The sequence below is a fragment of the Bombina bombina genome, chromosome 1 (genome assembly GCF_027579735.1).
Source record: "Bombina bombina isolate aBomBom1 chromosome 1, aBomBom1.pri, whole genome shotgun sequence".
In the NCBI taxonomy this organism is placed as follows: domain Eukaryota; kingdom Metazoa; phylum Chordata; class Amphibia; order Anura; family Bombinatoridae; genus Bombina; species Bombina bombina.
In genome coordinates, this window is record NC_069499.1 from 874,806,499 (window position 1) to 874,827,421 (window position 20,923).

The window sequence follows — 20,923 nt, forward strand, 5'->3', positions numbered from 1 at the left end:
GTAGCCCCGATCCGGGACCGGATCTAGTAGGGGGCAGACTCTCTCTCTTTGCTCAGGCCTGGGCAAGAGACGTTCAGGACTCCTGGGCTGTAGAAATTGTAACCCAGGGGTATCTTCTAGATTTCAATGATTCTCCTCCAAGGGGGAGATTCCATGTTTCTCAATTGTCTGTAAACCAGACAAAAAGAGAGGCGTTCTTACGATGTGTAGAAGACCTTTTTACCATGGGAGTGATCTGCCCAGTTCCAAAAGCAGAACATGGGCAAGGGTTCTACTCCATTCTATTTGTGGTTCCCAAAAAAGAGGGAACCTTCAGACCAATTCTAGATCTCAAGATCCTAAAACAATTTCTAAAAGTTCCATCCTTCAAGATGGACACCATTCAGACTATTGTACCAATGATCCAGGAGGGTCAATAAATGACCACTGTGGACTTAAAAGATGCGTATCTACACATTCCTATCCACAAAGATCATCACCGGTTCCTCAGGTTTGCTTTTCTGGACAAGCATTACCAGTTTGTGGCTCTTCTCTTCGGGTTGGCCACGGCGCCAAGAGTCTTCACAAAGGCGCTAGGGTCCCTTCTGGTGGTCCTAAGGCCGCGGGGCATAGCAGTGGCGCCTTATCTAAACGACATCCTAATTCAAGCGTCGACTTTCCAACTAGCCAAGTCTCACACGGATTTAGTGTTGGTCTTTCTAAGATCTCATGGGTGGAAGGTGAACGTAAAAAAGAGTTCTCTTTTCCCTCTCACAAGAGTTTCATTTCTAGGGACTCTGATAGACTTGGTGGACATGAAAATATTTCTGACAGAGGTCAGGAAATCAAAGATTTTGACCACCTGCCGAGCTCTTCATTCCATTCCTCGGCCGTCAGTGGCTCAGTGTATGGAGGTAATCGGTTTAATGGTAGCGGCGATGGACGTAGTTCCATATGCTCGCTTACATCTCAGACCACTGCAACTATGCATGCTCAATCAGTGGAATGGGGATTATGCAAATTTATCTCCTCAGATAAATCTGGATCAAGAGACCAGAGACTCTCTTCTTTGGTGGTTGTCACAGCATCATCTGTCCAAGGGAATGTGTTTCCGCAGGCCAGCGTGGGTCATAGCGACGACGGACGCCAGCCTATTGGGCTGGGGTGCAGTCTGGAATTCCCTGAAAGCACAGGGTTTGTGGACTCAGGAGGAGGCCCTCCTACCGATAAATATTCTGGAATTAAGAGCGATATTCAATGCTCTTCAGGCGTGGCCTCAGCTGGCTTCGGCCGGATTAATCAGATTTCAGTCGGACAACATCACAACTGTAGCTTATATCAATCATCAGGGGGGAACAAGGAGTTCCTTAGCGATGATAGAAGTTTCCAGGATAATCCGATGGGCAGAGACTCACTCTTGCCATCTATCAGCGATCTATATCCCAGGGGTAGAGAACTGGGAGGCAGATTTTCTAAGTCGTCAGACTTTTCATCCGGGGGAGTGGGAGCTCCATCCGGAGGTGTTTGCTGAACTGGTTCAGCTATGGGGCACACCAGAATTGGATCTGATGGCGTCTCACCAGAACGGCAAACTTCCTCATTACGGATCCAGGTCAAGGGATCCTCAGGCAGTACTGATAGATTCTCTAGCAGTAACCTGGCTTATGTGTTTCCACCATTCCCTCTCCTTCCATGTCTGATTGCCAGAATCAAACAGGAGAGAGCTTCTGTGATTTTGATAGCACCTGCGTGGCCACGCAGTACTTGGTATGCAGACCTGGTAGACATGTGATATCTGCCACCATGGACTCTGCCACTAAGACAGGACCTTCTGATTCAAGATCCCTTCAAGCATCCAAATCTAATTTCTCTGCAACTGACTGCTTGGAGATTGAAAGCTTGATTTTATCAAAGCGGGGTTTCTCTGAGTCGGTCATAGATACCTTGATTGAGGCTCGAAAGCCTGTCACCAGGAAAATCTATCATAAGATATGGCGTAAATATTTTTTTTGGTGCGAATCCAAAGGCTACTCATGGAGTAAGATCAGGATTCCTAGGATTTTGTCCTTTCTTCAAGAAGGATTGGAGAAAGGATTGTCAGCTAGTTCCTTTAAAGGACAGATAACTGCTTTGTCTATTCTATTGCACAAGCGTCTGGCAGATGTCCCAGATGTTCGGGCTTTTTGTCAGGCTTTAGTTAGAATCAAGCCTGTGTTTAAACCTGTTGCTCTGCCATGGAGTCTAAATTTAGTTCTTAAAGTTCTTCAGGGGGTTCCATTTGAACCCATGCATTCCATAGATATTAAGCTTCTATCTTGGAAAGTTCTGTTTCTAGTTGCTATCTCTTCAGCTCAAAGAGTTTCTGAACTATCTGCATTACAATGTGACTTGCCTTATCTTGTTTTCCATGCTGATAAGGTGGTTTTGCGTACCAAACCTGGGTTCCTCCCTAAGGTTGTTACTAACAGGAATATCAATCAGGAGATTGTTGTTCCTTCTCTGTGTCCTAATCCTTCTTCTAAGAAGGAACGTTTATTGCACAACTTGGACGTGGTTCGTGCTTTGAAGTTCTATTTGCAGGCAACCAAAGATTTTCATCAAACATCTTCTTTGTTTGTTGTCTATTCCTGAAAACGTAGGGGTCAAAAGGCTACGGCTACCTCTCTTTCCTTTTGGCTGAAAAGCATCATCCGTTTGGCTTACGAGACTGCTGGACAGCAGCCTCCTGAAAGAATTACTGCTCACTCTACTAGAGCGGTGGCTTCCACATGGGCTTTTAAAAAATGATGCTTCTGTTGAACAGATTTGTAAGGCTGCGACTTGGTCTTCGCTTCATACCTTTCCAAATTTTACAAATTTGATACTTTTGCTTCTTCGGAGGCTATTTTTGGGAGAAAGGTTTTGCAAGCAGTGGTGCCTTCCGTTTAGGCTCCTTTCTTGTCCCTCCCTTCATCCGTGTCCTAAAGCTTTGGTATTGGTATCCCACAAGTAAGGATGAAACCGTGGACTCAGTACATCTTGCAAAAGAAAACAAAATTTATGCTTACCTGATAAATTTCTTTCTTTTGCAATGTACAGAGTCCACGGCCCGCCCTGTCTATTCAAGACAGATAGTATTTTTTATTGAAAACTTCAGTCACCTCTGCACCTTATAGTTTCTCCTTTTTCTTCCTTGGCCTTCGGTCGAATGACTGGGGGATGGAGTTAAGGGGGGAGCTATATAGACAGCTCTGCTGTGGTGCTCTCTTTGCAAGGCTAATATCCCACAAGTAAGGATGAAACCATGGACTCGGTACATCGCAAAAGAAAGAAATTTATCAGGTAAGCATACATTTTCTTTTTTTGCACGCTTCAGACCGGATGCGTCTAGAAGCCACGCACTTTATTCTGACGGGGCACGGCAGAGGACGTTGTTCCCAGACCCTTACTGAGACCGCATGGTTGTAATTAGAGCAGGCAGTCTTAAGCGTCCGGGAGTTTGCAGTCTGTGTCAGTGTGTCGTGGGGGCAGGTAGACGCCACAGCGGCGCTGTGGCAAGGTGCACTGGTGCTTAAGTTCTATTGAGTATTGAAAGTTTTATTTTTCCAACCTTCTCTCCAAGTGCTGATCTGTTGTAAAGTATAAACATTGTTAAAAGCATAGAACGCTTTGGGTTTACACTGATTTGATGTAAAATTTAAAAAGAAAAAACGTTTGGGATTAGTTCCACTGTTTTTTTTTTCCATTAGATTTCAACAGTCACATCTGGGTGTGTTTTATATTTTTGGAGAGTATAATTAATAGTACCATAATCCTACTTGTTTAGGATTATGGATCTTCAGAGCGTTACATGTTCATTATGTTTGAATGCCAATGTGGAGCCCGCCGTTACTTTTTGTCCATCATGCACTGAAAGGACTTTGCAGTTTAGAGATCACATTTTCTTTAATTAAAATTTGTCAAAAGCGGATGCTTCTCAGGATTCTGTTGAGGAGGTTCAGAGTATGCCGCAACTTTCTCCCCAAGCGTCACAGCCATTACCACTCGCTCAGGCGACGCCTTGTTCTTCAACTGCGTCTGCTGCGTTCACCCTGCAGGATATTGCTGCAGTTATGTAATTTACTCTTTCAGAGGTGTTATCTGCTTTGCCAGTACTGCAAGGCAAATGCAGTAGGAAAGAGGCCCATGTGGTACATGCGACTTCTGATGCTTTGATGGCGATTTCCGATGTACCTTCCCAGGGCTCTGAGTTGGGGGGTATGGAGGCTCTGTCCGAGGGGGGACTTTCTGTCTCAGGAAGTGTAAACCCCCTGAGAGATTCGGACGTGATGTCTTTCAGGTTTAAGTTTGAACACCTCCGCCTGTTACTTCGGGAGGTTTTGGTGACTCTGGACGACTGTAATTCAATTGTGGTCCCTCCAGAGAAATTGAGTAAGATGGACAGATATTTAGAGGTCCCTTCTTATTCTGACGTTTTCCAAGTTCTTAAGAGAACTTCGGAAATTATCGCTAAGGAATGGGAGAGACCGGGATTCGGGATTCTTGGCAGACGATCCCTAAGGTGGAGGGAGCTATATCCACCTTGGCTAAACGAACTACTATTCCTATCGAGGATAGTTGTGCCTTCAAAGACCCTATGGATAAGAAGTTGGAGGGTCTCCTCAAAAAGATCTATGTTCCTCAGGGGTTGCTATTGCAACCGGCGGCCTGCATTGTTACAGTCACGACTGCGGCTGCTTTTTGGTTTGATGCCTTAGATTAGTCTCTTAAAACTGGGACTTCTTTGGAAGAAATACAGGATAGAATTAAAGCTCTTAAGTTAGCTAATTCTTTTATTACATATGCCTCCTTTCAGATTACCAAATTGGCAGCTATGAGTTCTGGATTTTCCATTTTAGCACGCAGAGCCTTATGGCTAAAATCTTGGTCTGCGGATGTGTCATCTAAATCTAAGCTTTTAGCTACTCCTTACAAGGGGAAAACCCTGTTCGGGCCTGACTTGAAGGAGATTATTTCCTAGAGAGCTCAGTTATTATACTAAATGTGCCCTTCATGGTGAAGTTTTTTCTTATACCATATAGGGTTATACCAGGGCTTGCAATGGCAGGCAGCAGTGTGCATTACTACCGTCACTAGTGCGGTGGCATATTGATTTGATGTGTTGTCTGATGAGGATAGGATAACAGCTCTTATACTGGCTAATACTTTTTTTACAGATGCTTCCCTTCAAGTTATCAATCAGGGATCAGAGATTTCGGGTTCCTCTATTCTAGCTCGCAGAGCCTTATGGTTAAAGCCTTGGTCTGCGGAGGTGTCCTCTAAGTCTAAGCTTCTGACTATTCCTTACAAGGGGCAGACCTTGTTTGGACCTGGCCTGTCGCAAATTCTCTCCAATATCAAGTTAGGTAAAGATCTGCTTCTACCGCAGGATATGAGTATCAAACAAGGACGACAGAGCAGTTTTAGTTCCTTTCAGAATTTAAAAAAATAAATAAAAAAATCATTTTTCCTTTTCTGCCTCCGAACAGGATCAGATTAGGCCTACATGGAGACCCAATCAATCTTGGAATAAGGGAAAACAATCCAAGAAGCCGGTTGTTGAATGAAGGGCATGCCTCCGATCCGGATCTTGTAGAGGTCAGACTTTCCTGCTTTTCTCAGGTTTGGTTTAGAGACTTTCAGGATCCCTGGGTAATAGAAATAGTGTCCCAGGGATACAAGTTAGAATTCAAGATTTCTTTTACAAGATATGATGAGTCCGGATTTCATTCTTACTTGTGGGATATCGCCTCCTGGTCAGCAGGAGGAGGCAAAGAGCACCACAGCAGAGCTGTATATATAGTTCCTTCCTTCCCTCCCACTGCTGTCATTCACTTTGCCTGTGTTAGTGATAGGAAGAGGTAAAGTGAGGTGTTAGTTTAGATTCTTCAATCAAGAGTTTATTATTTTTATTGTAGTGCCTAAGTGTGCTACTTTGTTCTAGGGTGTAGCCTAGACCAGATCAGTCTCTTCAGTAAAAAGAGAAGCATCTGGTGGCTTCAAAGCAAAGGGAACTGGAGGGATTCAATTCTCACTGTGCCTCCCATGATGTGTGCTGCCCTTCAGATGATGGTCTTAGCATGTTTTAACTAAGACCCTGTATGTCTCCACAGCTGTACAGGAGTGAACTGCAGGACCTCTTGAATGTGGAACGGATCATGCTGTCGATCAGCTTTCAGGTACGTGCAGCTGTTATATTCTGGGACACTCTTAACTCAGAAAAGGGCTGTAGTTGGTGCCTATTGTATGGGGCTTAATCCTTATGCAAACTCGTGGTACTGTATTTCAAGGGCATTTGAAAGTACTGGCTACAAGAGTCACATAGTGGGGCTATTTAAGAGAACTCAGGCTGCTACTGTGATGCTACTTTTATTTCAGAGGCTGTTTTGACGCTGGGGATTGATTCCGGAGCTAAGAGGCTCCGTAATGAATGTGTTCATTGTTTTACTGGGGCAATGTGTTTTAGCTGCTGTGAGCAGTACTGAGCAAGCGGTCTTAGATTCAGAAAGGAATCTAGGTGTGGTCGCTTGTCTTTTCTTCCCGGCCATCGTTTCTTTGCCGGAGGTCCTCTCACTGATTGCCGTCCACAAGGGGCGGGGTTAGTTTATTTTGCAAGATGTACCGAGTCCACGGTTTCATCCTTACTTGTGTGATATTATCCTTCCTAACAGGAAGTGGCAAAGAGAGCACCACAGCAGAGCTGTCTATATAGCTCCCCCCTTAACTCCACCCCCCAGTCATTCTCTTTGCCGGCTCTAAGCAGGAAGGGTAAAGTGAAAGAGGTGATAAACTGTTAGTTTTTATTTTATCTTCAAGCAAGAGTTTGTTATTTTTAAATGGTACCGGTGTGTGCTATTTACTCTCAGGCAGGAGATAGATGAAGATTTCTGCCTAGAGGATGATGATCTTAGCATTTGTAACTAAGGTCCATTGCTGTTCCCACAGAATCTGAGGAGTACAGGAAAACTTCAGTGTGAGGAACGGTTTCTTGCTATACAGCAATGAGGTATGTTCAGTCATTTTTTCTGCAGAAACTGTGATAACTCAGAAAGGCTGACAGTATCCCCATGAGGGGAAGGGTAAGCAGTAATCCTAGTCTTAGAAGGGGCTTTACAAGCTTGCATAAAGGGCTTAATTTATGGACACTCAGTTTGAATAATATATAAGGCAAACGTTTGTGTGTTCTGGTGGTACTGTTTATATTTCTTATGGGACAACTCTATTGAGGGATACACTTGGCTTTTTTGGGTTTTTTATAACCCACATGGCTGTAAAAACGCTTGGTAGTTTGTTCTGATGGCCCTAGTAACATCGAGTGTGGTGGGCGGGGCCTAATTTTGCGCCCTCAATTGCGCAGTTATTTTATATAGACAAGCAGCAAGCTACAATACTGGAGGGTCCTGGTGAACTTCTGGGGCCTAATCGAAGCTTTATCCCCACATTATTGATCCCTAAGGGCAGGTAGGAGCCACAGCAGAGCTGTGGCAAGGTGTTGACAGGGCTTTTTACCGGGTTTTGACACCTTGTCAATCCGGTTTGCATGTTTGGGGGTTAATTGCTTCAATACTTGTGGTGCAATCTTACCAAAGTTTAGTGAGTCTACTACAAAAATTTCGGAAAATTTTAGTGAATTTTAAGCAGTTTTGCAGTTTGTGTATGCCTTTTTTTCTCTTAAAGGCACAGTACCGTTTTTGAAAATTGTTGTTTTTTCATTAAATAAAGTGTTTTCCAAGCTTGCTTGTCTAATTACTAGCCTGTTCAACATGTCTGACATTGAGGAAACTAATTGTTCAATTTGTTTAGAAGCCATTGTGGAACCCCCTCTTAGAATGTGTCCCACTTGTACTGATATGTCTATAAATCGCAAACAGCATATTTTAACTTATAAGAGTTTGGCACTGGATGATTCTCAGACAGAAGTAAATCAGGTTTTGCCATCTAGTTCTCCCTAAGTGTCACAACCAGTAACGCCCGCACAAACGACGGCAAGTACCTCTAGTGCGTCTAATTCTTTCACCTTGCAAGATATGGCCTCAGTTATGAATACTACCCTCACAGAGGTTTTATCTAAACTGCCTGGGTTGCAAGGGATGCGCAGTAGCTCTGGGTTAAGAGCGAATGCTGAGCCTTCTGACGCTTTAGTAGCCGTATCCGATATACCCTCACAATGTTCAGAGGTAGGGATGAGGGATTTGCTATCTGAGGGAGAGATTTTAGATTCAGGAAAGATGTTCCCTCAGACAGATTCAGATATGACGGCATTTAAATTTAAGCTAGAACACCTCAGTTTATTGCTCAAGGAGGTTTTAGCGACTCTGGATGATTGTGACCCTATTGTAGTTCCAGAGAAATTTTATAAAATGGATACATTTTTAGAGGTTCCTGTTTACACTGATGTTTTTCCGGTCCCTTAGAGGATTTCGGACATTGTTACTAAGGAGTGGGATAGACCAGGTATTCTGTTCGCTCCCCCTCCTGTTTTTAAGAAGATGTTTCCCATATCTGACACCATGCGGGACTCATGGCAGATGGTCCCTAAGTTGGAGGGAGCTATTTCTACTCTGGCTAAGCGTACAACTATACCTATCGAGGACAGTTGTGCTTTCAAAGATCAGATGGATAAAAAATTAGAGGGTCTCCTAAAGAAAATTTTTGTTCATCAGGGCTTTCTTCTCCAGCCTATAGCATGCATTGTTCCTGTAACCACTGCAGCTTCCTTTTGGTTTGAGGCTCTGGAAGAGGCTCTTCAGGTGGAGACCCCACTAGATGATATTCTGGACAGAATTAGGGCTCTTAAGCTAGCTAATTCTTTCATTACAGACGCTGCTTTTCATCCAGCTAAGTTAGCGGCAAAGAATTCAGGTTTTGCTATTTTAGCGCGTAGAGCGTTATGGCTTAAGTCCTGGTCGGCTGATGTGTCATCAAAATCTAAGCTTTTGACCATCCCTTTCAAAGATAAGACCCTATTCGGGCCTGAACTGAAGGAGATCATTTCAGACATCACTGGAGGGAAGGGTCATGCCCTCCCTCAGGATAAGTCAAATAAGATGAGGACCAAACAAAATAATTTTCGTTCCTTTCAAAACTTCAAGGGTGGTCCCGCTTCCTCTTCCCCTGCTGCAAAGCAAGAGGGGAACTTTGCTCAATCCAAGCCAGTCTGGAGACCTAACCAGGCTTGGAACAAGGGTAAACAGGCCAAGAAGCCTGCTGCTGCCACTAAGACAGCAAGAAGGGGTAGCCCCGATCCGGGACCGGATCTAGTAGGGGGCAGACTCTCTCTCTTTGCTCAAGCCTGGGCAAGAGACGTTCAGGACTCCTGGGCCATAGAAATTGTAACCCAGGGGTATCTTCTAGATTTCAATGATTCTCCTCCAAGGGGGAGATTCCATGTTTCTCAATTGTCTGTAAACCAGACAAAAAGAGAGGCATTATTATGATGTGTAGAAGACCTTTTTACCATGGGAGTGATCTGCCCAGTTCCAAAAGCAGAACATGGGCAAGGGTTCTACTCCATTCTGTTTGTGGTTCCCAAAAAAGAGGGAACCTTCAGACCAATTCTAGATCTCAAGATCCTAAAACAATTCCTAAAAGTTCCATCCTTCAAGATGGACACCATTCAGACTATTGTACCATTGATCCAGGAGCGTCAATAAATGACCACTGTAGACTTAAAGGATGCGTATCTACACATTCCTATCCACAAAGATCATCACCGGTTCCTCAGGTTTGCTTTTCTGGACAAGCATTACCAGTTTGTGGCTCTTCTCTTCGGGTTGGCCACGGCGCCAAGAGTCTTCACAAAGGTGCTAGGGTCCCTTCTGGTGGTCCTAAGGCCGCGGGGCATAGCAGTGGCGCCTTATCTAGACGACATCCTAATTCAAGCGTCGACTTTCCAACTAGCCAAGTCTCACACGGACTTAGTGTTGGCCTTTCTAAGATCTCATGGGTGGAAGGTGAATGTAAAAAAGAGTTCTCTTTTCCCTCTCACAAGAGTTTCATTTCTAGGGACTCTGATAGACTTGGTGGACATGAAAATATTTCTGACTGAGGTCAGGAAATCAAAGATTTTGACCACCTGCCGAGCTCTTCATTCAATTCCTCGGCCGTCAGTGACTCAGTGTATGGAGGTAATCAGTTTAATGGAAGCGGCGATGGACGTAGTTCCATATGCTCGCTTACATCTCAGACCACTGCAACTATGCATGCTCAATCAGTGGAATGGGGATTATGCAAATTTATCTCCTCAGATAAATCTGGATCAAGAGACCAGAGACTCTCTTCTTTGGTGGTTGTCACAGGATCATCTGTCCAAGGGAATGTGTTTCCGCAGGCCAGCGTGGGTCATAGTGACAACGGACGCCAGCCTATTGGGCTGGGGTGCAGTCTGGAATTCCCTGAAAGCACAGGGTTTGTGGACTCAGGAGGAGGCCCTCTTACCGATAAATATTCTGGAATTAAGAGCGATATTCAATGCTCTTCAGGCGTGGCCTCAGCTGGCTTCGGCCGGATTCATCAGATTTCAGTCGGACAACATCACAACTGTAGCTTTTATCAATCATCAGGGGGGAACAAGGAGTTCCTTAGCGATGATAGAATTTTCCAGGATAATCCGATGGGCAGAGACTCACTCTTGCCATCTATCAGCGATCTATATCCCAGGGGTAGAGAACTGGGAGGCAGATTTTCTAAGTCGTCAGACTTTTCATCTGAGGGAGTGGGAGCTCCATCCGGAGGTGTTTGCTCAACTGGTTCAGCTATGGGGCACACCAGAATTGGATCTGATGGCGTCTCGTCAGAACGGCAAACTTCCTCATTACGGATCCAGGTCAAGGGATCCTCAGGCAGTACTGATAGATGCTCTAGCAGTACCCTGGTCGTTCAACCAGGCTTATGTGTTTCCACCTTTCCCTCTCCTTCCACGTCTGATTGCCAGAATCAAACAGGAGAGAGCTTCTGTGATTTTGATAGCACCTGCGTGGCCACGCAGGACTTGGTATGCAGACCTGGTGGACATGTCATATCTGCCACCATGGACTCTGCCACTAAGACAGGACCTTCTGATTCAAGGTCCCTTCAAGCATCCAAATCTAATTTCTCTGCAACTGACTGCTTGGAGATTGAAAGCTTGATTTTATCAAAGCGGGGTTTCTCTGAGTCGGTCATAGATACCTTGATTCAGGCTCAAAAGCCTGTCACCAGGAAAATCTATCATAAGATATGGCATAAATATCTTTTTTGGTGCGAATCCAAAGGCTACTCATGGAGTAAGATCAGGATTCCTAGGATTTTGTCCTTTCTTCAAGAAGGATTGGAGAAAGGATTGTCAGCTAGTTCCTTTAAAGGACAGATAACGGCTTTGTCTATTCTATTGCACAAGCGTCTGGCAGATGTCCCAGATGTTCAGGCTTTTTGTCAGGCTTTAGTTAGAATCAAGCCTGTGTTTAAACCTGTTGCTCCGCCATGGAGTCTAAATTTAGTTCTTAAAGTTCTTCAGGGGGTTCCATTTGAACCCATGCATTCCATAGATATTAAGCTTCTATCTTGGAAAGTTCTGTTTCTAGTTGCTATCTCTTCAGCTCAAAGAGTTTCTGAACTATCTGCATTACAATGTGACTTGCCTTATCTTGTTTTCCATGCTGATAAGGTGCTTTTGCGTACCAAACCTGGGTTCCTCCCTAAGGTTGTTACTAACAGGAATATCAATCAGGAGATTGTTGTTCCTTCTCTGTGCCCTAATCCTTCTTCTAAGAAGGAACGTTTATTGCACAACTTGGACGTGGTTCATGCTTTGAAGTTCTATTTGCAGGCAACCAAAGATTTTCATCAAATATCTTCTTTGTTTGTTGTCTATTCTTGAAAACGTAGGGGTCAAAAGGCTACGGCTACCTCTCTTTCCTTTTGGCTGAAAAGCATCATCCGTTTGGCTTACGAGACTGCTGGACAGCAGCCTCCTGAAAGAATTACTGCTCACTCTACTAGAGCGGTGGCTTCCACATGGGCTTTTAAAAAATGATGCTTCTGTTGAACAGATTTGTAAGGCTGCGACTTGGTCTTCGCTTCATACCTTTTCCAAATTTTACAAATTTGATACTTTTGCTTCTTCGGAGGCTATTTTTGGGAGAAAGGTTTTGCAAGCAGTGGTGCCTTCCATATAGGCTCCTGTCTTGTCCCTCCCTTCATCTGTGTCCTAAAGCTTTGGTATTGGTATCCCACAAGTAAGGATGAAACCGTGGACTTGGTACATCTTGCAAAAGAAAACAAAATTTATGCTTACCTGATAAATTTCTTTCTTTTGCGAGGTACCGAGTCCACGGCCCGCCCTGTCTATTCAAGACAGATAGTATTTTTTATTGAAAACTTCAGTCACCTCTGCACCTTATAGTTTCTCCTTTTTCTTCCTTGGCCTTTGGTCGAATGACTGGGGGATGGAGTTAAGGGGGGAGCTATATAGACAGCTCTGCTGTGGTGCTCTCTTTGCCACTTCCTGTTAGGAAGGATAATATCCCACAAGTAAGGATGAAACTGTGGACTCGGTACATCGCAAAAGAAAGAAATTTATCAGGTAAGCATAAATTTTGTTTTTTTTGCACGCTTCAGACTGGATGCGTCTAGAAGCCACGCACTTTATTCTGACGGAGCACGGCAGAGGACGTTGTTCCCAGACCCTTACTGAGACCGCATGGTTGTAATTAGAGCAGGCAGTCTTAAGCATCCGGGAGTTTGCAGTCTGTGTCAGTGTGTCGTGGGGGCAGGTAGACGCCACAGCGGCGCTGTGGCAAGGTGCACTGGAGCTTAAGTTCTATTGAGTATTGAAAGTTTTATTTTTCCAACCTTCTCTCCAAGTACTGATCTGTTGTAAAGTATAAACATTGTTAAAAGCATAGAATGCTTTGGGTTTACACTGATTTGATGTAAAATTTAAAAAGAAAAAACTTTTGGGATTAGTTCCACTGTTTTTTTTTTCCATTAGATTTAAACAGTCACATCTGGGTGTGTTTTATATTTTTGGAGAGTATAATTAAAAGTACCATAATCCTACTTGTTTAGGATTATGGATCTTCAGAGCGTTACATGTTCATTATGTTTGAATGCCAATGTGGAGCCCGCCGTTACTTTTTGTCCATCATGCACTGAAAGGACTTTGCAGTTTAGAGATCACATTTTCTTTAATTAAAATTTGTCAAAAGCGGATGCTTCTCAGGATTCTGCTGAGGAGGTTCAGAGTATGCCGCAACTTTCTCCCCAAGCGTCACAGCCATTACCACTCGCTCAGGCGACGCCTTGTTCTTCAACTGCGTCTGCTGCGTTCACCCTGCAGGATATTGCTGCAGTTATGTCATTTACTCTTTCAGAGGCGTTATCTGCTTTGCCAGTACTGCAAGGCAAATGCAGTAGGAAAGAGGCCCATGTGGTACATGCGACTTCTGATGCTTTGATGGCGATTTCCGATGTACCTTCCCAGGGCTCTGAGTTGGGGGGTATGGAGGCTCTGTCCGAGGGGGGGACTTTCTGTCTCAGGAAGTGTAAAGCCCCCGAGAGATTCGGACGTGATGTCTTTCAGGTTTAAGCTTGAACACCTCCGCCTGTTACTTCGGGAGGTTTTGGTGACTCTGGACGACTGTAATTCAATTGTGGTCCCTCCAGAGAAATTGAGTAAGATGGACAGATATTTAGAGGTCCCTTCTTATTCTGACGTTTTCCCAGTTCCTAAGAAAACTTCGGAAATTATCGCTAAGGAATGGGAGAGACTGGGAATGGGAGAGACCGGGATTCGGGATTCTTGGCAGACGATCCCTAAGGTGGAGGGAGCTATATCCACCTTGGCTAAACGAACTACTATTCCTATCGAGGATAGTTGTGCCTTCAAAGACCCTATGGATAAGAAGTTGGAGGGTCTCCTCAAAAAGATCTATGTTCCTCAGGGGTTGCTATTGCAACCGGCAGCCTGCATTGTTACAGTCACGACTGCGGCTGCTTTTTGGTTTGATGCCTTAGATTAGTCTCTTAAAACTGGGACTTCTTTGGAAGAAATACAGGATAGAATTAAAGCTCTTAAGTTAGCTAATTCTTTTATTACAGATGCTTCCTTTCAGATTACCAAATTGGCAGCTATGAGTTCTGGATTTTCCATTTTAGCACGCAGAGCCTTATGGTTAAAATCTTGGTCTGCGGATGTGTCATCTAAATCTAAGCTTTTAGCTATTCCTTACAAGGGGAAAACCCTGTTCGGACCTGACTTGAAGGAGATTATTTCTGACATCACGGGAGGCAAGGGTCACCTCCTCCCTCAGGATAAAAGTCCAAACAGAGAGGGTGACAGAGTAATTTTCGTTCCTTTCGAAATTTCAAGGGAGTTCCCTCTTCCTCTTCCGCTAAACAGGAAGGGAATTATTCGCAAGCCAAGTCCACTTGGAGACCCAACCAGTCTTGGAACAAAGGTAAACAATCCAAGAAGCCAGCTGCTGCTACCAAGTCAGCATGAAGGGTCGGCCCCTGATCCGGGACCGGATCTAGTAGGGGGCAGACTTTCTCACTTTGTCCAGGCTTGGATAAGAGATGTTCAGGATCCTTGGACACTAGAAATTGTGTCTCAGGGGTATCAGTTGGAGTTCAGAAATTCTTCCCCCAGAGGAAGGTTCCTTCTTTCTCGATTATCTGTCGACCAGATAAAAGAGAGGCGTTCTTACGTTGTGTAGGAGACCTCTTTTCCATGGGAGTAATATGTCCCGTTCCAATACAGGAACAGGGACAGGGGTTTTATTCCAATCTGTTTGTAGTTCCCTAAAAGGATGGAATGTTCCGACCCATTTTAGATCTCAAAAGTCTAAACAAGTTTTTCAGTGTTCCATCCTTCAAGATGGAAACTATTCGGACCATTCTTCCATTGATCCAGGAGGGTCAATATATGACTACCGTGGATCTAAAGGATGCATATCTTCATGTTCCTATCCACAGAGATCATCACAAGTTCCTGAGGTTTGCCTTTCTGGACAAACATTTTCAGTTCGTGGCCCTTCCTTTCGGTCTGGCCATGGCACCCAGAATTTTCACAAAGGTTCTGGGGTCTCTGCTGGCGGTTCTAAGACCGCAGGGCCGATCCCTTCACTCCAATGCTCGGCCGTCAGTGCATGGAGGCCATTGGATTGATGGTGGCGGCAATGGACATCATTCCGTTTGCTCGTTTTCATCTCAGACCTCTACAACTGAGCATGCTCAGACAATGGAATGGAGATTAGGCAAATTTGTCTCCTCAAATAGATCTAGATCAGGAGAAAAGGGACTCTCTTCTATGGTGGTTACAGCCGGATCATCTGTCCCAAGGGACATGCTTCCGCAGACTCTCATGGGTGATAGTGACAACGGACGCCAGCCTGATAGAATGGGGAGTCTGGAACTCCCTGAGGGCTCAGGGTGTGTGGACTCGATCGGAGTCTCTACTTCCCATCAATATCCTGGAGTTGAGAGCAATATTCAATGCGCTTCAGGCTTGGCCTCACTTGGCTTCGGCCAAATTCATCAGATTCCAGTCGGACAACATCACGACTCTAGCTCACATCAATCATCAGGGAGGAACAAGGAGTTCCTTAGCGATGACAGAAGTAGCCAAGATAATTCAGTGGGCAGAGGCTCACTCTTGTTATCTGTCGGCAATCTACATCCCAGGAGTGGAAAACTGGGAAGCGGATTTTCTGAGCAGGCAGACTTTTCATCCGGGGGAATGGGAACTCCATCCGGAGGTATTTGCCGACCTGATTCTCAAGTGGGGCATGCCAGAGTTGGATCTTATGGCATCTCGTCAGAATGCCAAGCTTCCGAGATACAGGTCCAGGGATCCCCAGGCCGAACTGATAGATGTCTTGGCAGTACCTTGGTCGTTCAACCTAGCTTATGTGTTCCCTCCATTTGCTCTCCTTCTCCGGGTGATTGCTCGAGTCAAACAGGAAAGGGCTTCGGTGATCCTCATCGCTCCTGCGTGGCCTCGCAGGACTTGGTATGCCGATCTGGTGGACATGTCATCTCAGCCACCGTGGAAGCTTCCTTTGAGGAAAGACCTTCTCATTCAGGGATCCTTCCATCATCCAAATCTAGTTTCTCTGCAGCTAACTGCTTGGAGATTGAATGCTTGATTTTATCTAAGCGAGGGTTCTCTGATTCGGTCATTGATACCTTGATTCAGGCACGTAAGCCTGTTACTAGAAATATTTACCATCAAATATGGTGTAAATATCTTTATTAGTGTGAATCCAAGGGCTACTCATGGAGTAGAGTTAGGATTCCCTGGATTTTGTCTTTTCTCCAAGATGGTTTGGAAAAAGGGTTGGCTGCAAGTTCCTTAAAGGGACAGATTTCTGCTTTGTCTATTTTGCTACACAAGCGTCTGGCGGATGTTCCAGATGTTCAATCTTTTTGTCAGGCTCTGACTAGAATCAGGCCTGTGTTTAGACCAATTGCTCCTCCTTGGAGTTTGAATTTAGTTCTTAATGTCAAGGGGTTCCGTTTGAACCTATGCATTCCGTAGATATTAAGTTGTTATCTTGGAAAGTAATTTTTTTGGTTGCTATTTCTTCTGCTCGCAGAGTTTCGGAGCTTTCAGCATTACAATGTGATTCTCCTTATCTTATTTTCTATTCCGATAAGGTGGTGTTACGTACCAAACCTGGTTTCCTTCCTAAGGTTGTTTCTAATAAAAATATTAATCAGGAAATTGTTGTTCCTTCCTTGTGTCCTAATCCTTCTTCTAAGAAGGAGCGACTGTTACATAATTTGGATGTGGTCTGTGCCTTGAAGTTCTACTTGCAGGCGACTAAGGATTTTCGTCAATCATCTTCTTTGTCGTTTTTTCAGGGAAATGTAGGGGTCAGAAAGCTACGGCTATCTCTCTTTCTTTTTGATTGAAGAGTATCATCCGTTTTGCATATGAGACTGCTGGACAGCAGCCTCCTGAACGAATTACAGCTCATTCCACTAGGGCTGTGGCTTCCTCATGGGCATTCAAAAATGATGCTTCTGTTGAACAGATTTGCAAAGCTGCAACTTGGTCGTCTCTTCACACTTTTTCCAAATTTTACAAATTTGATACTTTTGCCTCGTCTGAGGCTGTTTTTGGGAGGAAATTTCTTCAAGCAGTGGTGCCTTCCGTTTAGGTTCCCTGTCTTGTCTCTCCCGTTTCATCCGTGTACTATAGCTTTGGTATTGTATCCCACAAGTAAGGATGAAATCCGTGGACTCATCGTATCTTGTAAAAGATAAGGAAATTTATTCTTACCTGATAAATTATTTTTTTTTACGATACGATGAGTCCACGGCCCACCCTGTTTTTGTTAGACAGGTCTTTTTGTTTTCTGTTGCTAAACTTCAGTCACCTCTGCACCTTGGCTTTTCCTTTCTCTTCCTAACTTCGGTCGAATGACTGGAGTGGGAGGGAAGGGAGGAGCTATATATACAGCTCTGCTGTGGTGCTCTTTGCCTCCTCCTGCTGACAAGGAGGCGATATCCCACAAGTAAGGATGAAATCCGTGGACTCTTCGTATCGTAAAAGAAATAAATGTATCCGGTAAGAATAAATTTCCTTTTTTCCTCCCAGAGGCAGGTTTCTGTTTCAAGATTGTCTGCAGACCAGACAAAAGAGAGAGGCTTTCTTACAATGCGTAAGAGACCTTTCCAACCTGGGAGTGATCCGGTTCAGAAACAGGGTCTGGGTTTTTATTACAATCTATTCGTAGTTTCCCAAAGAAAGAGGGAACCTTCAGGCCAATTTTAGATCTCAAGAATCGGAACACATTTCTCAGAGTACCGTTTTTCAAGACGGAAGCTATTCTTTACATTCTCCCTTTAAATCCACTGTTATCATAAATTGACCCTCTTGGATCAAAGGATGCGTACCTACATGTTCCCATTCACAGGGATCATTACAAGTTTTTAAGGTTTTCTTTTCTAGACAAACCCTTCCAATTCGTGGATCTTCCCTTCGGTCTTGCCACAGCTCCTAGAATTTTCTCAAAGGTTATGGGATCGCTGTTGGCGGTGCTTCGGTTTCGGGGGATTGCAGTGGCGCCCTATCTGGAACTTACTGGTACAGACGCCATCCTTTACAACAAGCAAGATTCCACACAGAAATATTGTTTTCCTTCCTGCGATCTCACGGCGGGAAGGTAAATTTGGATAAGAGTTCCTTAGTCCCAAATATAAGGGTAAATTTCTTGGGAACCATAATAGATTCTCTATCAAACATTTTTCTGACAGAAGTCAGGAAATTAAAGATTTTCGATACTTGTCTAGCTCTTCAGTACATGGAGGTAATCGGGCTGTTAGTAGTGGCAATGGACATCATCCCGTTTGTTCGGTTCCATCTCTGACCTCTGCAGTTAAATATTCTTAGATAATGGAACGGAGATTATGCGGATTTGTCTACTCGAATACATTTGGAGCAGGAGACAAGGGATTCTCTTCAATGGGGGTTGTCTCTGGATCATCTTTTCCAGGGAACCTGCTTTCGCAGACCATTTTGGGTGATTGTGACAAAAAACGCCAGCCTTCTAGGGTTCCCTAATAGGCTCAGGGAGTGTGGACTCAGTCAGAGTTTGTTTTTCCTATAAACATCCTGGAGCTGAGAGCGATCTTCAATGCTCTTCTGGTCTGGCCTCAGTTAACCTCAGTCCAGTTTATCAGGTTCCAGTTGGACAACATACCTTCAGTGGCTTACATCAATCATCAGGGAGGAACTAGGAGTTCCTTAGCGATGACAGAGGTAACCAAGATAATTCAGTGGGCAGAGGCCCATTCCTGTTGTCTGTCGACGATCCACATCCCAGGGTTGGACAACTGGGAGGCGGATTTTCTGAACAGGCAGACCTTTCATCCAGGGGAGTGGGAACTCCATCCGGAAGTGTTCTCTAGCCTGATTCTCAGGTGGGGTCAGCTGGGAATTAGACCTCTTGGCATCTCAACAGAGTGCCAAGCTCCCGAGATTCGGGTCAAGGTCCAGGGACTCCCAGGTAGAACTGCTAGATACTGTGACTGTTTTCTTGGACCTTCAGTCTAGCATACCAAATTCCTCCATTTGCACTTCTTCCTCAGGTCATTGCTCGGATTAAGCAGGAGAGGACATTAGTGATCCTCATTGCTTCTGCTTGGCCTCGTGGGATTTGGTATACAGATCTGGTGGATATGTTTTTCTGCCACTGTGGAGACTTCCGTTGAAGAAGGACTTTCTAATTCAAGGGTCCTTTCACCCAAATTTTGTTTCTCTGAGGCTGACTACTTGGAGATTGAACGCTTAATGTTGTCTAAGCAGGGTTTTACTGACTCGGTCATAGTGACCATGATTCAGGCTAGCAAGCCTGTAACTAAAAGGATTTACCATAATATTTGACGTAAATATCTATTTGGTGTGAATCCAAGGGCTACTCATGGAGTAGAGTTAGGATTCCTAGAATTTTGTCTTTTCACCAAGAAGGTTTGGACAAAGGCTTATCGACTAGTTCCCTAAAGGGTCAAATCTCGGCATTATCTATTTTGTTACACAAATGTCTGGCGGAGGTTCCGGATGTACAAACATTTTGTCAGGCCTTGGTCAGGATCAGGCCTGTGTTTAAACCAGTTGCTCCTCCATGGAGTCTGAATTTAGTTCTTAAACGTCTTCATGGGGCTCCGTTTGAGCCTATACATTCCTTCGATATTAAGTTGTTTTCTTGGGAAGTTTTATTTCTTGTTGCTATTTCCTCTGCTTGTAGAGTGTCAGAGCTCTCGACTTTTCAGTATGAGTTTCCTTACCTTATTTTCCATTCAGATAAGGTAGTTTTTACGTACATTAGGATTTCTTCCTAAGGTTATTTCTCTTCAGAACTTTTTTCAGGAGATTGTTGTTCCTTCCTTGTGTCCTAATCCTTCTTCTCAGAAGGAATGAGACTGTACAATTTGTACATGGTCCGTGCTTTAAAGTTTTCTCCTGCAGGCGACTAAGGTTTTTCGTCAGTCTTTTCTTTGTTTGTGGTTTTCTCAGGAAAACGTAAGGGACAGAAGGCTACAGCTACTTCTCTTTCTTTTTGACTGAAGAGTATCATACGTTTTGCATATGAGACTGCTGGACAGCAAATTAGTTACGGCTCATTCCACGAGGGCTGTTACTTGCTCTTGGGCATTCACGAATGAAGCTTCTATGGAACAGATTTGCAAGGCTGTAACTTGGTCCTCTCCACATTTTTCAAAGTTCTTCAAATTTAATACTTTTATTTCGGCTGAGGCCGTTTTTGGGAGAAAGGTTCTTCAAGCAGTGGTGCCTTCCGTTTAGGTTACCTGTCTTGTCCCTCCCGTATCATCTGTGCACTCTAGCTTGGGTATTGAATCCCATTAGTAATTAAGATGATCCGTGGACTTATCATGTCTTAAAAAAGTAAAGACAATTTATGCTTACCTGATAAATTTATTTCTTTTTTGAGACGATGAGTCCACGGCCCGCCCTGTTCTTTTAGACAGGTTGTGGGTTATTGTAAACTTCAGACACCTCTGCACCTTGGCTTTTCCTTTCTCTTCCTAACTTCGGTCGAATGACTGGAGTGGGAGGGAAGGGAGGAGCTATTCAACAGCTTTGCTGTGGTGCTCTTTGCCTCCTCCTGCTGACCAGGAGGGGAATATCCCATTAGTAATTAAGATGATCCATGGACTCATCGTGTCTTAAAAAAGAAAGAACTATTAGGGCAGACACTCCTCTGGATGGATCCAGAATAGGGTAAAAGTTCTTAAATTGGCTAATTCTCTTTGTACGGAGGTTTTTTCCTTCTAGCCCGCAGAGCCTTATGGTTATTGCCTTAGTCTGCAGATGTATCCCCTATGTCTAAGCTTCTAGCTATCCTTTCAAGGGAGTGACCTTATTTGGTTTGTCAGAGATTATATCTGATATCTCGGGAGGTTAGGCTCATTTTATTCC